The 12,736-nt window shown below is 34.5% G+C and overlaps 1 pseudogene across 1 annotated transcript; it reads right to left on the bottom strand.

Annotated features, from left to right (window-relative positions):
* Positions 1–200: 200 nt before the first annotated feature.
* Positions 201–12,495, bottom strand: LOC308552514 (broad substrate specificity ATP-binding cassette transporter ABCG2 pseudogene; annotated as a pseudogene). Its single transcript has 2 exons — positions 12,291–12,495; positions 201–2,060 (listed from the first exon to the last, which is right to left on the bottom strand). The product of its transcript is annotated as a broad substrate specificity ATP-binding cassette transporter ABCG2 pseudogene (transcript).
* Positions 12,496–12,736: the final 241 nt, after the last annotated feature.

Here is a 12,736-nt window from a genome sequence, read left to right as displayed (position 1 = left end):
AAAATCATGTAAATTAGAAAGGAATATAAGAAAAATTTTAAGAAATAACAATTTTAGATAAGCAATTGTAAGGAACATAATAGTCATGAATGCCAAGGCTGTGTAATTTTTCCATAGGCCCCAAGGTGAAAGAGCAATGCCCTGATATTTCAAGAATTCTTTGCCAGTACATATTGCAAAGCTACAGGTATTGTTTGCTGTTATATTGAACCCCAGGGAAAAGTTTTGTCCTCAACATTTATTGTGTTGCAAAGCTTCAAAGCCATATTGAGTAATGCTGAAGTACTGAAGCCATGAGAGCCAAGGCACAATAGTTCTGAGATTGACCAGCAGACCTGAAAAAAATCACTGTAAACACAAAGGAGATATTCATGAGAAGTGTTGCTATGGATACTACACTCTGATCTGCTCCTCTGGCCAGTGCCATAGAACTGGCAGACAAGCCATTTTCGTAAGAGTAAACATTATGATGAAGAAAGCCTCCACCAGTCGTTTCAAATCTAACAAGAAATATATCATGTAAGTAAATATAATACTTGCTAACATTCTCATGAGTAGTAAATCAGATAACAGTTTTCCAAAGAAATAAGATGACACTCTGTAGTATCCACTGATATATTCAGGTATAAAGAGCTCCTTCTCTGTTACAAATAGTTCCAAGTATGTTATGTTACTAGAACATTGGTTGTTCATCAGAAAGAGGAGCACCCCAGCTCTATTCTGGATTTCTGTAAGGTCACTTTTTAGATAATAGAAAATGGCATCCATAACCAGTCCCAGGATGATTGTTATAATTATCTCAGCTATAGATGCCTGGGGACTGCCCAATAAGTTTTTGAAGGGACATGTCGAAATCCATTTGACTTGATGACAGAAAGAAGTGGCATAGGTGATCTCCTTGAAGGTTTCACTCTTCTTTTTCTGCACTCTTGGAAGTTTATTTAACTCAACTTTTCCTTCTCTGAAGAAGGCAGAGTTGACATAAAATCGAGCAAATTTTTTTATCAGTGGCTCATCTCTCTTGGAAGGCTCTTCGGTCTCCTTGGCTTAACAATCTTCATCTTCTCTGTTTAATACCACAGCAGAGGAGTCTACATTAATGACATCCAGGAAGAAGTCTGCAGGGTTTCTATAGGGCTCATGGTGGTAACCAGCTGATGCAAAATACTCCAAGGCCTCCTGAGCAGGCCCATGAAACATTAGACTTTTTGAGGCCAATAACGTCAGGTTACCAAACAACTTGGAGATACGATAAGAGGCTGATGAATGGAAAAGAGGACGGTTTTTCCTTGCTTAGATAATCTCTTCAGGAGCAAAAGGAAAACATTTGATGAGCTTTAGTCTAAGCCAGTTGTGGGTTCATTCAGGAAACAGGTGGATAGTACATAACATGTTCCATCCAAAGCTAGCCCTTTTTCTTTCTCCTCCAGACTCACCATGGATAAAGTGAGTTCCAACCTTGGAATCTGTCACGTTAGCCAGATGCAATTCTTAAATAACCATGTTTATTTGTTCTTTTTTTTTTTTTTTTTTTCATGATTCATCATAGTTGTTGGAAGCCAAAGAGCTGCTGAAAGCTGTAAATTTTCTCTCACTGTCAGAGTTCCCATCACAACATCATCTTGTACCACATAACCCGAGTTACATTTGAAATTGGCAGGTCAGGTTGATCATTTATCAAAACATCTCCAGATAATCCCCATGGATTTTTCCTTGTAGCTAAGATATCTCACAAGGAAAATTTGCCTCCACCTGTGTGTCCCAGAATGGCACTGAGACCAGGTCTTACAATCTCATTAATATTCATTAATATTTCTTTCTCAACTGTTTTTCGACTAAGTAGAAAGCCACTCTTATTTTTACTCCATAGCGGTTGTTAGAAAAACTTAACACAACTCTTTCAGTAAATGTCTTCATGTTGTTGGAGGTTGTCCCAGGGAGGCCACTGGTGTTTCTTTGTGGTATTGGGATAAAAACTTGCTCACTACCAGAAAATGTCTGGAGAGTTTCTGCCTTTCTCGTCTGGCCTGGATGGATTTGATCACCACTGGTGGCCTGTGCTCTCCATGAAATATTTTAAGTAAAATAAGTCACAAGACATTATGTCTGGTATGACTTCATTTTGGTAAAATAAAAATATTTATAATTATTTAAACATATATATATAATAAAAAAGTTGAAATGCTATAGATCAAATTAAAATGTAATGTATGGATGTCTGATTCTTTTAAATTTTTTGTCTTTTTTCATATGCTTAGTTATATTTTCTAAATGGTACTATTTTTGTTCATAACAGAAGAATAAAATATGGGAAAGCAATATATATAAATAATCTGAAAAGCTTTCTACTATAAACATTTGGATATGTCAGGCAAATTTTACCAAATATTCTTGTACATGCATAATTGATATCATATAAAGAAAAGCACAATTTCTCATTTTCTATACTTAAGAAAGAGTTCAAAACAAGATTGGCAAACCTCTAAGTGTGAGGTTGGTATTGTTGCTTCCCTAGGTTCATGAGTATGTGAAGATGGATGGGGAGTTTTATAATAACAGAGAATTTGGTTTTAGCTGACAAATATAAAATTACATCCTAAACTAATTACTTGTATGGCAAGAAAAACTTTAAACCCAGGATACATAAGAGTTTCAGGATAAAGCATTTCAAATATTTAGCGCATAAATTTACAAAGCATATTAGGGTTACTATTGCTGTATAACAAATTCTCACCAAACTACCAGCTTTACACAACCTTATATTCTTCAGTTTTATGGGTTTAAAATTCAGAAGGAAAATAGTGTGAGTGTTTTATTTGTTGCATGATGTCTTGGGCATATGCTTGTGAAGAACTGACAGATAGGGATGACTCCAGGACTGGTGGCTGAAATCAACCAGAGGAGTCATCACATGCCTGTGAGTTGACTTTGGTGGTTGTGTAGGATCTCAGAAAGGAGCACTAACATGTGGCCTTTCCATGTGATTTGGGCTTCTCCACTGAGGGCAGGCCTCAAGTTTCCAAAGTAAAGTGTCCCAGCAAACAAGTCAGTATCAACATTGACTTTTATGACATAGTTTCAGAAGCCCTGCACCATTAAGTCCACTATATTCTATTTTGTTAATTGTGAGTTATTTATATAAGCCAAAAATCAAAATAAGGGGACAAAGAAACCACCTCAATGAAAAGAGTGTTAAAAGATTTGTGGGCATGTTTTAAAACTACCATAGTCTGCATTTTGGCTACAAATTATTTATATTCCTCACACTTGCAAAGCATATCTTCTAACAAGATCCCTCAAAAATTTTATTTCATTACAGCATTAGGCTCAGGATCAAGGCCCAGGAGCTCATAATCTAAATCATACCTAGGTCAGATGAACTTCAGATGCAGTTACTCTTGATATAAAGACCAGTGAAGCAAATAAGCCAGTTTTCTGCCCCCTCTACTCAAGCCCCTTTCACAAACATATGCAACATCTACTGTGAGAGAGGTATTGGATAACTGCTGTTGACACACCCACTCAAAAGGTTACAAATTATGAGCTCAAAATATAAAATTACAAAGCCCATTAGGAAACCATCTAAAATAACTGAATATAATGAATCTCAACTAAAAGTAGGCTTAGAATGCCAAGAATTTATGTGTTGGGATAGATAGTAAAATTAATTAATATTTTAAAAGATTAAGACACAATATAACTTAAAATCTTTAAAAAACAAGATACCATGAAGCAGTGGATATAGGTTTAAATGAAAGAATTTTAGGAATAAAAACATTATTAAAACTTAAATACATTGCATGGGTAAAATAGTCTAAGATAAAATTGAAGACAGTTAACTAGAAGAAATGACTAAAGAGAAGGCAGGTTAGTGTGAAAAAAATAAAACATGTGAGGTTTAAGAGATGTAGGGTGAAATTATATGATGTTATGTATTCTAATGGAATCCCCTTGAGAAAAAGAAAGGGCAATACATAATGTGAAAATGATTGAAAATATTCTGGATTTATCTTAAATCTTCAGGTTCTAAAAATATAATCAGCCTCAAATGAGGATAAATAACAATAAATCTATACCTAGAAATATTCTAAAGGATACTTCAGAGTCTGAGATATCTTATAAGTGCCTGGAGAAAAAGAATAACTACAAAAAAACTGTAAGCTTGACATTAAATTTGACATCAGCAAAACATCAAAACATAGTATCATATATTCATAGTTCTTAGAGAAAATAATTACTAGTATAGAATTAGAACTCTGCTACACTACCATTAGGAGTGGGCATGAGATAGACATTTTCTAGAGAAACGATGAGGGAGAATCTGCCACTCACAGACATTCTTAAAAAAATCTTACTAAGAATATAATTTATGAGAAAGAAATCGTCACATACTTGAAATGAGTAAAATAGTGGGTGCAATCATGATCAAAGAATCTGTTAAACATATGGATAAACTCAGTTAATATTTATTAAATTTTGGAGATATAAAAATGTAAAAGAAAATAGTGCAAAACAGGAAGCAGTGGAGTAATTGGAGGTAGTAGCCAATAAGCATGTTGCATACTGTATATCTTTGGAGAAGATAATCATAGCAACTAACTTTAAACTCTGTTAAACAAATTTGGTTATTAAAATCGCTAAAGTATAATGAAAGTAAGAGAAACAGGATAACAGGGACCAACCCCTGTATCAGAAATACAAAGGTAAAAATTTAAAAATCCTCTCATGACAAAACACATAGAATATTGGATAGAATATAGCAAACCTCACTGCAAATGTAAACTCAATTCTCAGGATTGTAAGTGCAACACCCTGGTTCAAGAAGCAGTAAATCAAACACTAGAGTAGAAAGTGTGAACAGATGTAGCAGCTGTGCTAGGAGGCATGCCTTTATAGTGTTAACCAAAGGTTTGGCTGATAATGGTCCAAAAGGCAAAGTGTAAGCTGAAAACTTGGGCAGAAAGTGTTCACTGATGCTTCAGTTGTGCTTGGTGACATTTGTTGATAGTGCTAATCAAAGATCTTGAGTGCTAATGGTCGTGGAGGTACAGGGTCAAGGTAGGATGTTGGAATTTGAGAAATGAACTCTGGCATTAAGCCTGGACTTTCAAAAGGTCTCTGTCTTTTGTATAAATGTGGACCAAAAAAGGAAATAACCACCTTCAATAGGAAATAAAAGGAAATATTGTCTGTTTCAGTTTTGGCTGTGGATAGGGTAGGAAAAAATATTTCCCCTGACATTTTGTGACCACATGTTTCCATTCACATAGGTTTTGTATTAATATTTATACTACTTTACATGTGAGGTCTAGGAATTCAAACAACACAGGATTTCTGAGATAAAGTCCCACCAAATATGAACTTTTAATCTAAAATAACAAAATACAAGAAGTAAGCTACCATGATGTCACCAGCAGAGAGAAACAAATAGCATAATTAATCTGTCAAGAATTGCAGAATAGAACTATTGGATGGGGACTATGTGGTATAGACTGGCAAGCTGCTCTCTCAACTTAGTTCGTCTTGGATTCAGAGGTGGGTGATTACATTTCCAAGTTTCCCTTGTGGTTGGCTACGACCATATGACCAAGTTCTGGCCTATGGAATGTATTTAAAAATGATGTATATCATTTCTAGGCCTATTTGATATAGACTTCCAACATGTGATCCTTTCTTTCTTTTCTTTTCTTTCTTTCTTTCTTTCTTTCTTTCTTTCTTTCTTTCTTTCTTTCTTTCTTTCTTTCTTTCTTTCTTTCTTTCTTTCTCTCTCTCTCTCTCTCTCTCTCTCTCTCTCTCTCTCTCTCTCTCTTTCTTTCTCTCTCTCTCTCTCTCTCTCTCTCTCTCTCTCTCTCTCTTTCTCTTCCTTCCTTCCTTCCTTCCTTCCTTCCTTCCTTCCTTCCTTCCTTCCTTCCTTCCTTCCTTCCCTTTCTTTCTTTCTTTTCCACATCTTTTTAGAATAGAGAGGACAGAATGGGTTTGGAGGAAGGGGACCCAAGATGTGGAAAGAGATTGTGTACTCAAACAGGCAGATAGAAGACCACTCAGCCCCAAACACCTGGTTGATGTGATTTATTTACAGTTGCAAGGAATATGTGGCACAGAGATTGATTGTGTGTTTGCAGCAACAGCTAGCAGTAAACAAATTAATAAACTACAAAAATGTGCATAAGTGACTAAATAAAAAAAAGAAATTGAAAATAAGAAATTAAAAAAGTTCTTTCAGTAAGAAGCAGACAGATTGGGGAAAAAACCCAAAGTGAATACCTATAAATTAAATGTTTAGGCATTAAAATTAAATACAGAATTTAATAGTTTTAAGTTCAGATTAATTGGAATTGAAGGGAAGAGTAAAGTGGAAGAATTATCCTGAATACAAATTATGCAAAATGCAGCACAAAGAGATAAAGTGTTGGGAAAAAATAGATTAAGAGACATGGAGAAATGCCAAAATACTTATAGGAGTTCTTACAAAAGATGAGAGAGGGAGAGGAGGAAAGGTACAATTTCCTGACATAATGAATGAGAACGTGTTTCAGATCTGATGAGAGAGCCATATTAAGGAAGCACAATATATCCCAACAGTATTAAGAAATCTATACTTAGATACCTGTGAAACTGAAGATCACAGGAGTTAAAAGATGATCTTAAAAACAATCTAAGAAGACATATTACTTAGAAATTATTTTAATAGCATATTTTCAATTATAACAGCAATATCCATAAAGTGTGGGAAAATATTATTCAGAATATTGAGAAACATTATGTATCAAAATGGCTAACTTACTCAAAATGAGAGCGATTATTTTATTTATTATTATTATATTTTTACAAACTGAGAATATTTACCATCAATAGGTCTTCATTAAAGGAAATTTCAGGCAGAAAAAAACAACATATTGAAAGAAGAATGGAGTTTATAAAATCAATGCAGCAAGAAAACATATTATTGACCACGATAATCCATTCTTTTTTACGCCTATTACTAGAATAATCTACCCACAGAATCTATAATCTGAACATCTTATACGGAATGCTGTTAACATCCATGAGCCGATATTGTGCAAAAGTTGAGTTTATTTACAATTGGTATCTATTAGAATGGCCGCAAGTTTCTTAATCTCCCTAAATTTTGGTATCCTTCTCAGTGAGCACAGAAAGATAACCTATCTGAATTGTTAGTGTTTGTACGCGTGGTGAGGGATAATAGGAGATCCCCACAAAATGCTTGATATCATGTCACAGAGCACAAGCTCATCCTTAGCAAGAGGACGAAGAGTAGAGGGAAGAAAACAAAAGAAAAAAGAAAATGAAAGGAAACGAGAAACTGAAGGAGAGCATTAGGAGGAAAACATTCAACGTGCCACATGTAATTGCAGGGTGGAATGCAATATTATAACTAAAAAATACTAAGTAACACTTCCATATTTCTTATTCAGCTCTTCACTCTAAAATTAAATGATAATATTAATAAAATTCTGAAAGCTTTTTCTATAAAAGTAAATTTAGTTAACAAATACATTGCATATGTTATTTAAAACTAAACTGATACTAGTAAATATGTCCTTATACACTGAGATTAAAATGTGCTATAAATTGCAAGTATAGGAACAATTATGAGAATATTTTCTTTGGCTTATGTTTTATATGTGACATGTTAATATGTAATAGTGATTTCATTCTTGACTTTTCTGGATTTTGACATTTCAATCTCAGGTTATTAAAAGTGAAAGATTCTGCTAGCTGTTAAAAAGTAAAAACAAGCAAACAAGAAAATCCAATTACAGATAGATCAAAAGTATTAAACTTCACTTCCTTTATGACTGTCTTTATAACCAATTTAAAAATTGTTAATGATAACCTCGACGCTATTTCTTAGGCATGTGTTTCTCGCGTTAAAAAGACAAATGATAATAATTTTATCTCAAATCCATTTTCTTAAATAAAATGATATGCATTATGTTCTATTTACTTAGCACTATTTCTAAATTCATTTACATCCGCATATGAGGAGTGCCCAAAACTTTTCTTCGAATACACAGAAAGGCAGAGGTATTAATGTTAACTGTTTTTCTCAGTCTTTATGAAATAAACTGAATGGAATTGTATTTTCTGCTAAAGCAGTTGAAACAATTTACTCACAGTGAGATGGGAGGAGAGAAAAAATGGAACAACACACAGCCATTAATTCAAAGAATCCTTAGAAAACGTGTATAATAGTAATTTATGAGAATATACTGACTGGGTACACATCCAAACTCTGTTAATATGTAAAATAAATTGCTCGATCTACTATACTATGAATTCCTGCCAGTTCTTAGTGTGGTTTAGAGCTCTGTTTTGACTATTAAGCAGAAAATAGCAACATCTGGAAATGTGACGGTCAAAGGTCATTTTACTCATAAAACTGCACCAGCATGATTCATAATAACCTGTATCTGTCCTTGGCATGAACTGAGGACTGCTGCTGATTTTGCTGTATAAATAAATTAAAAACCCATTCTTTTGTTCTGTTGTGATTTTATTTTGGTGACTTGTGTTACTTAAACAACTAGTACAGAATTCCAAATTCCAAATGCTGCATCCCTATGTTTAAACTGAAAAGTGTCTTTTTGTGCTGAAATTCATTCTAGTACATATGTTATAAATAACATTTGGAAGACAAGTTCTATTAAAGTAAAAATGTTTCCATATTTAAAGTTTACACGTTATTTTCTACTTCTTGTGTTGATAATTGATTGTATTATATTTACATTTGAAAGTATGCACTACTTGAAACCATTTTTAAAACAGAACTTCTGAATTTTCTTTTCTCTCATTATTTCTTTCGTATCTTGCAATATACTTGTTATGAACCAAAAGTTTGTGTGCCCCTAAATTCATAGGTTGAAATCCTAATCTTCAGAGTAGCATATTTGGAGATGGTACCTCTAAGGAAGTAATTAGGGTTAAATGAGGCTATAGGGGAGAGGCTCTGACCTGATAGGATCAATGTCCTTATAGGAGGAGAAACCAGAGATCTTACTGACTTCCTAAGCAGGAAGAGTTCCTGTGAGCACACAGGGAGATGGCAACCACCTGCAAATCAAAAGAGGCCTCATCAAGTAACCAACTGTACTGGCACTGTGATCTCTGAATTCCAGTTTTCAGAATTGTAAGAAAATAAATTTCTGTTGCTTAAGCCACCCACTCTGTGGTATTTTGTCATGGCAGACTGTGCTGACTAATGCAGTAAATTACTTGGGTTTTTCAGAAGATAATATGTTAAGGATTACCCTCTCAAAGCAATATTTAATTGAGGTTAGGGCATGGAGATGGGATGCATGTTGTTCATTGATATTGAATAATATTGAGAGAGAATGGATTATTTTCAAAGAATGCTAATTATGATGATTTGACTGGTCATCTTTATATATGCAGGTCTTAGAACTGACCAGTAACTATGAAGAAATATTAACTGTTAGCTGGCCAATTTGTTAAGAAGATATGTAACTGAATAAAATGTCATCATATAGACATCAATAAATAAAAATATCTTAAAAGTTTCCCCCTTTTTTACGGCTGAGTAATATTCCACTGTGTAAATGTACACCGGCTTTTTTATGCACTCATCTACTGATGGGCACTTGGGCTGCTTTCAAATCTTGACTATTGTAAATAACACTGCAATGAACATTTATTCTTTTGAATTAGTGTTTCGGGTTTCTTTGGATATGTAAATGACACAGTTCATTTTTAATTTTTTGAGGAGCCTCCATACTGTTTTCCATAATGGCTGTACCAGTCTGCATTCCCACCAGCAGTGAGCAAGGGCTCCCCTTTCTCCACACCCTCACCCACACTTGTTTGTTGACTTGTTGATTGTGGCCATTCTGACAGGTGTGAGGTGATACCTCATTGTGGTTTTAATTTCTCTCTCTCTGATGATTGAGCATTCTTTCATATGTCTATTGGCCATCTGTATGTCCTCTTTGGAGAAGTGTCTATTCAGACCTGGAGGGTTGGGGGAGGTAGAAGAAGGTAAAGGGGAGATAAATGATGTGGAAGGAGATGACTTGGGGTGGTGAACACATAGTACAATATACAGAGGATGTATTGTAGAATTATATACCTAAAACTTATATAGTTTTATTAACCAATGCCACCCCAACAAATTCAATAAAAATATCTTAAAAGTACCATATATAGGAATGCTTTTGCATGTATTTAGGTCAGAGAAAATCTATTCTCCTTCCTTTATCCCCCTCCCCCACATTTGGAAAAAATTTGCTCAAATCTATTTCAATTCAGATTGATGCATAAATTTAAAAATCCTCTGACTGCACTCCTCTTGTACCATTGATCACAAAAATCAATCTAAAACATTTTAGCTGAAGTTGTGGGTTCACTTGGAAAAGCAGAACTCCCAGAGAGCAGATGTTCTATAAGTGTGCAAATTAGATGCCATTGACAAATTAATGTCCTACTTTTGCTCTCAGCTCCTTTCTTTTTCTAGTACTATTACTCCTCAATCTAACTATTAGAACAAGCTACCACTTAATTGCTTGGAACTTACTGAAAGGGTAAGTCTCTGACTGGGTAAATTGACTTTAAAAAATCAGGGTTTGTCTCAGTTTAGTTGTTTCTTATTAGAGGAAAGGAAGATGAAGGGTTCAATATTGGTGATTTCTATATCAGCATGTAATTGACTTGTTACTAGATTGGGTTGGGTGGATAGTGGTTGGTTGCAATGGATTGCTGAAGAGATTGCCATCCTAGCTGTTGAAGTAAAGACAGCAATGTTCCTGGTGAAATTAAGACATTTTTCCTAGGGTAAGGAGAGAAAATCATGAGCATCATTAAATTATAATTTTTTAGAAAAAAATCATTGATTTACTTAATTATATTTTCATTAAAATAAATATTTTTTTACATATTCGAAAAGTGCTTTTGTGAGTTTCTTCACATTGGGTTTTATTGCTGAAAAATGGTATATGATCTACGACTAATTAGAGATCCTGTTTAATATGTACCAGGTTCTTGTCAGTTAACATTTGTCAGTTTTCTATTATCTGTGGACAAATGTTCCTAAATAAAATAGCTAATGTCCGGTTTCTTTAAATAACATATTAAAACCAAAAGTTTGAGGGGGGGAAATGGATTTTGACCTTAGGGGTATTAGCAGATGGATTTAAAGGACTGCTTCTGTAAAGGAGAATTTTAAAAATGCAAAAACACTAGTTTGACAGAAGAAAAATTTTGTAATACAATTACTTTAAGTCAGTATGTTTTTAGAAAAAAATATATATTTCATGTCACCTTGGCTTTTTATGTGTTATTATATGGATGTGTTCTTAAAAACTACATGTTATCTAGTCGAAGTTCTAAAACTCCTGATCAAATATCTAAGGAAGAATACAGAAATATGTATACAGTATGAATAGGACTATAATAAGTAGCTCCTGATCATTTTTCTTTAAATGAAATTTGTCTTAGGATTTTAAAATTTGGTGGATAACAGTGTGTATGAGTGTGTGTGTGTGCGTGTGTGGTGTGTAACTGTATTGTGACAGCAGATACCAGCATCCACCGGGAAAGGCTAAGAAGGCTGGCGAGGATTTATTTGCATGGAGAAGCACTCAGGTCTAGAATCACTGCATAAAAGTTTAGATTTTTCTCTAGTACCTAAATCAATGTGAAAAAGAGACTTAACATCTGGATCTTATTTTTTTCCTTTTTACAGCTTTCTGCTGTTGCTCTTTTTTCTTACCTTTAGACTATCTTCTGTTCTCCATCTTATGGATTCATCATTGGATCTTATTTTCTCTTCATTACACTTTATTTAAGAACTTAGTGTATTGGAAAGGTTGTCATCATTAGGTCAGACTTCTTGAAATAAGTAATTCTGTGTTCCCATTTTTAAAATTATTATTTTCAATGCCTGCTTGCTTCCCATCTCTATCCAACCTACTTCTAAAATGCATAAAACCACAGTTACCTTTCTTTAAAACTTTGACTCACTTTATGTATATAGTAAATTGCTATAGCTTGCATCTCACAGATAGAATTTTAATATCCCCCTAAGTGTAAGGGAAATGCTTCTCACTTAAGATAACACAAAATTTTTACTCCCATGTAGAGAACAGACTGGAAGCGAGCAAGAATGTAGAATGCAGCAATGGGGGAATGAGGGAAGCTGCTAAAAGTAAAGATGGAAAGAAGGGGGACATTGAAGATAATTTTGGAATTAGAATAAATAGTATTTCTGGAGGGACTGAAATTTGGAGAGAAGAGAAATTTAAAGTTAATAATACCATCTAGATTGTTGGTGTAAACAACTGGAAAAAACAGGTGGCACTTATGGAGCTGGAGAAGAATGAGGGAAGAACACTTTGGGCATAGTCTTTCCTCCAGCCTCGCTGGACAAACACGGACTCTGGCAGGTGAGAGGTTTTCGCAGGGCTTCTGAGTGTCGTCCTGTGACTCAGCTACCTCAGGGCTGTAAAGGGCTGCGATCATGCTCCGAAGTTTCCTGTGATTCCTGCAACTACCTGACACCAGGGGAGGGAGCGGCAAACTGGGAGCCTTTGTATATTCATTACTCAGTGATTTTGTAAGCATCTGATTACCTCTGTTAAACCTGTTTCTGTAAAGGTTTCTGTTTTACTAACACAGCCTTGTCTTGTTCTTTGCCTCGATGCTTTAAAGTGGAAATGCACTGAAAGGATTCTTAAAGGGAATACATACGTCAAAAAGTATA

Source organism: Miniopterus schreibersii (assembly GCF_964146895.1).
Source record: "Miniopterus schreibersii genome assembly, chromosome: 2".
NCBI classification, from domain to species: domain Eukaryota; kingdom Metazoa; phylum Chordata; class Mammalia; order Chiroptera; family Miniopteridae; genus Miniopterus; species Miniopterus schreibersii.
Note: the sequence above shows the minus strand (reverse complement) of the source record. Positions and strands in the feature narration are given on the sequence as shown.